Below are 5,822 nucleotides of genomic sequence, written 5' to 3'. Positions count from 1 at the left end.
ACAATGCACATGATAAAACCTTTTGCGAAATCATGGGGCTAGTTGGAGATTGTTGGTGTCTGGGTTCTAAGAAAATGAGATTGGGGATCATAACGCGGATGATGAAACCTTTTCTGTTGCGGTTATCGCTCTGCAAGAAATAGCTTTATGGCCTTGTTGCAGCCGCTACAAATCATGGGCCCGAGATTGTTGGTGATTGGATTTAAGAAAATGAAAGCTAGTATTTGGTGAGCCTAGTTTTGTAACCATCCAAGAGATAAGCTACGTTTGCGCTGTCACATGTTTGTTTCTATCAGCAGAATAGCTCTGAAACTTGCTTATATCTGCGTATTCATTTCATGGAGTAAGGTGAGCCCGTTTTGGTACCCATTTTTTCGTGTCAACACCCATTTCATGGAGCAGAGCACGCGTTACATCAAAACTCACATGGCATTTGGAAATATCAGAAGGCCCTTTTGTATGCAGGTGCGAAACTGTCTTGATAAGGCCAGTCATCCAGCCCATCTTGTAGAAAGCCAGACTCGATTGCTTGAGGCCTTTGTTGTATGGATGCATGCAGTCCCTAGTTGGGTGCCTCGCTCAGCCGAAAAAAGGAAATGGGCACTTCTCTTCATTAGAAGGCTTAATAGTTAATTAATCTCAGGGGCCTTGATAAATTGTGAACTGTTGAGAATGAACCCATAGGACTGGTTTCATTGTTGAGGCAGAGTGAGTGTATGGCAAGAAGACCATGGCACATCGACCCAGTGAGGATCTTGCTCGGTCTAGAAAAGGTTTCTAATAGCCCAAACTATTTCACAACAGAGAAAAAAGAAAAAAATGGAGACACCTTTGTTGCTAGTGCGTTCAGCTTTGGTTGCAGCCAGGTTGTCTCTTCAAGCTCGGTGAGTTCCTCCGGCATCAATCATGAGACCCGAGTATTCTTCCCTAAAAGCTCCAAGCCCTTGTCGCTTCTTCGTATGCAACCATGGTCCAAATAGCATGCTAACCATAACGGGTTTTGGACTCAACTAAACACATCTTCACCCCCTCGACGTGATGGATTGCCTCTGAATATGTGCGCTTTTTTTTTCTTTTTTTCTTTTAATTTTTTAGCATAGTGATGGAGGGTGTTTTTGTTTTGGCAGGAATGCATAGTGATGGAGGGTGTTTTTGTTTTGGTAGGAATAGAAAAGAAAATTTAATCATTTATGGTTATTTTTATTATATGAAAAACTAATTAATCATATCATCTAAACTTTTAATTTAAATACAGATTTTTGTAACTTTGAAAAATAATAAATTTGGAAAGAAAAATGCTTAATGGATGCGGCCGTTAAGTTTGGGTCACCATGAAAGATAAAAAATAATGCACCTGCTTCTGCTGGTGTTGACAACAACAAGAAGGTCAATAACAATTTTTTCATTGACCCTCTTTTTGAGCATTGTTATATTTTTCATAGCTGATTTTTTTTCAGCCTAAAAACCCATATTTTCTTTTCTTCTATTTTTTTTCAGCCTAAAAACCCATATTTTTTTTTTCTTCTTCCTCCTCCTCTTCTTAAATGATTCAGGCCCTGCCAATGTACTCATCAAGACTCTCTTTGCTTGTCTTGAATTTCATATCACCAAATGGTCTTTGCCTTCTGCTCCTATTTCCCCTGTCTCTAGCAATGTAAGCCTCACACTGTATTCTTACATACATTATTAGCATATATATTTTTTAAAATTAACTTTGGTGTCTGGTTCAGCTTACATGTACCTCGACTAATTTTATAGACTCTGAAGTTAACGACGACCATGTAAACCTCTAATAACTCTAAGGTTTATAAGACTCGAACTAATGATCTCTAGAAAGTAAACGATCATTTGAACTATACCCCTCAAGGTTATCTTACTTTTGTTTTTGTTGTTATTAATTATAGAGTTTAGATTTAATCTAGTTTGAGGGTTTCTGTTAGTATTGGTGAATCCGAATGAACTTTTTAGTTATTGGGCCTTTATTGTTATGAGTGACATCAATTTTTTTTTTATTGATCTCTAATCTATTAAAAATATTTTTACAGGGCCTTATTAGTTAATAATGTTTGTATTTTCTAGACAGGTAATGGTAGAGAATCGTGGTCAATTGTTTAAAAATAAACTTAGATTGATTTTGTGAACTTGTGAGGTAGAATATGGTAGCATTTTTTAATATTGGATGAGGATTTATAAGGAGTGGAAGATAGAAGGTTGGAAATTTGATGTCTTTTAGTTAATTTATGAGTTGTTATTTTAGTTGCAGGGAAAAGAAAGCATAAGGTGAAGCTAACAAAAAAATTAGATTGAAAGGAAATCATGAAAAGTCTATTTTAGTGCTCTGGGTTTTTAGTAATACACAAGATTAATTGCTTTTGGAATTTGTGATTGGACTGCACATTGAATCAGTAGATAGAATGCAACGAATCACCTAAAACAAACCAATTTAATAGCATAATTCACCATTAAGAGTTGAAAAATATCACATCATGTGGTACTTCATGCTAGTCCTTCCTTTTTTTATATATATTCTTTGCATTGTTTTGTCACAATCCATTTGTTTTGTGATTAGTCTTGCTAATTATATGGCTTATCACTTTGGGGTATTGGTTATTTGGTTTAGTTCTCTTATATGTACATGCCTTATATAATTACGTGACTGTTTGTTGTTTTTCTTACAATCTTATTAATTTTGCTGATTTAGTGAAAGAGTAACTACTTCATTTATTTAGGGATAATTAAGGTCAGGGCTTGTTCAATTCAGCTAATCTCTAACTGGTGATTTGAATGGATTTTCTAGTTAGACAACTTGATCATTATTGTGGGTTTGAGGTTTTATGCATTCTAAGGAATTAGTTTGCCTTTTTTATGGTTCCCTCTTTATGTGGTTTTGAATAATATTTTCATAGGGCTCTATATAAGAAAATTTGTTAAACTCAATGTGTATGCAAAATTATTTAAATAGTTGTTGCATGTTTGTTCAAAATGGCTAGGCTGGTTATGGAGGAGAATAGCAAGAAAATCTCAGGCTAGCACTCATTCTCTAGAATTTCTCTTAGATTCAAACCCTAGCCCTTAACAGCTGTCTTTTCTTCCGCTAGGGCATAACTTCCAATTCGCGTTATTGCTATTTCATTACCAATTATTAAATTCTATTTGTTACCAATTGCTTATCAATTAGGAATGTCATCAGATGAATGGTGTGATATACAATATTTATCGTTGTCGATAATGATTCATTAGAATGTTGGAATTTGATGGGGATTTGACAAGGATGAGAAGTGAAAAGTCTGGAAATGTCATGTCTTTTATCAATTTACTTCTAACTTGTTATTTTAATCTTAACAAATAGAAACAATATTTATCGTTGTCGATAATGATTCATTAGAATGTTGGAATTTGATGGGGATTTGACAAGGATGAGAAGTGAAAAGTCTGGAAATGTCATGTCTTTTAACAAATAGAGAAAAGTCTGGAAATGTCATGTCTTTTATCAATTTACTTCTAACTTGTTATTTTAATCTTAACAAATAGAAAGCACAAATTGAACCTAACAAGAAGAGTTAGTGGAAAAAGATGTCACCGAGGAACTTTTTTTCGTTTTAGGTACTGTGAAGATTATATAGGGCATTGGATCAGATATATTGATGTCATTTTCTAAAAAAAAAATTTATTCGGTGACACAATTCATTAAGGGTTCAAGAAAATCACATCGTACAGTACTTTCTGTGTATCTTTTCTTTTTGTTGCTTTGTTTTTATTACTTTATTTTTATATTTTAAGATTTTCCAGAATAATCAAGTGGATTACCACTCTTAAATATTGATGTATTTGGTTTACCTTCACCTTCATTATTTTTAGTTACTTTTATCTCCAACTTATAATCTTCTTTTGTTTTTGGGTGAAACAGGTTTTAACATAGTGTCCATCTATATGGTTTATTGCAATTATAAAGTTTTAGGTCATATTAATCTTCATAATTTCCTTCTTTTGGGTGTCTTCTTTACTTGTTTAATGTACCTTTTTCTTTAATTTTTATTCATATATACCCATAGATGAACTCATTGTATATGCAACCTTACAAGTTGTTTATTCTAACACTAAGATATTTTCAAATTTCTTGCTTCATGCAACCCATTTCTCTATAAAGTAGTCTGTGGCTTGTCTTTGTAGATGACGTTAAAATGCCATCATGGTTTGACATTCAAGAGATACCTATAATAGCTGTAAGAAAGTTTTCTATATCTTTTCAGATTGGTCTTGCCTAACCACATTCCAGACCTTTTGATCCCAATTCTTTTGTCTTATCTTATAACATTTAACCATTGCATTGGAAAACACTTAGTTTTTTTTTGTTGGAAATAAATTGTGTTCACAATGAATTTATTGTTAATTCTTATGGTTAGATATTTCTTTTCCTTGATTTCTGTAAATTTGCTAGTAGTGAAGGTAATTATGTTTTCTGCCTATTGTTCTTCTTCTTAGCTATCACCAACCAACCCTCTATCTTTTTCTAAATAAGCTGGAAACTTTTTTTATAAAAATTTCTGTGATAAGCTTGTATATTGCTACTGCATGGTGTTTCTGCATTGCTTTTGATTGTTCACAGGCCAAATTATCTTAATCATCTGATCTTGAAAGAATTGATATATGATATTTTGATATTATCATTGTAGCTTGATTGAATTATTACCCTTATATTAATGCCTATAGTATCTTTTTTCTTTATTTATTTATGTTTTAAAACATTGAATTTTGCGTTGAGATGATTACACTCATAAAGTACCCATGTATGGAATAAGTTATGCAAGCTTTATTCAATGTTGCATGATAAAGAACCCCATATAGTATATTTATCCATTTTCTTTTACTCAAATCTTGAGATGATCCTCACAGTACTTTCCTCAAATATCCAAGATGAAAATGCTAGTTGCTTTTGATGCCATAACAATTAAGTTGTGGATTTTGTGTGTTGTAGTTAAATTTATTTTTTCAACATCCTTCAGGATTCTCTAAAAGATGAAAGCCACTCGTTGAAAGTTGTTTGGAATGTGCATGCAATAATAAACAAGGAAATAGCTCCTAGGGCAAATCCTGAAAATGAATATGTACGTGGATTTAGCCAAGGAGGTCTTTTTACCTACACCACTTTGAAAAATGCTCTTGGTTTTTTTAAAGGACTTTCAGATTCTAACATCTCATGGGTGCCTAGTGTTTTTCTGTACCCAAAAACTTTAGGAGGTGGCGAAATCTTCAATGGATGGGTTCCCTTAAATTCTTACATCATGGAACAAATTTCACAGGTGCAAAGAGAGTACTTACAGCGATAAACATAAGTGCTATCCAATCTCACAGTTGGAGTATGTTGATTCCCCAGAATTCTATTCTAATATGGTTTCCACTTTGTCATCATATTTTTGTGATATGAATATCATATTTTTTGTCATCATATTACCAACTACCTTAATCTTAGTGTCATAACCCAATTTTGGTCATTTGGCTTTTAATTTAATTTTTACATGGTTTAAAATGAAAAATTAAAAGATCAGAGATTTATTTCAATGAAAAGTGTGATTTGTCAACTTCTGTGAAAATTAAGGACTATAATATGCCTTTGTCATTCTAGCCTTATCCTCAAGATAATCCTTACCTTCAAGATAATCTCTATTTTTTTCAAGATAATCCTTACCTTCAAGCTAATCCTTACCTTCTTCAAGATAATCCTGATCTTCTTCAAGATAATCCTCAAGATAATGATAGTTGTCTGCTTTCAAATTCGATTCTAATTCGACCTTAAAAAAAGAGAATGAGTTTGATTGAGACTT

The sequence above is a fragment of the Populus euphratica genome, unplaced genomic scaffold, assembly GCF_000495115.2.
Source record: "Populus euphratica unplaced genomic scaffold, PopEup_1.0 scaffold761.1, whole genome shotgun sequence".
In the NCBI taxonomy this organism is placed as follows: Eukaryota; Viridiplantae; Streptophyta; class Magnoliopsida; order Malpighiales; family Salicaceae; genus Populus; species Populus euphratica.
The sequence above is the reverse complement of the archived record's forward strand: the minus strand, read 5'-3'. Positions refer to the sequence as shown.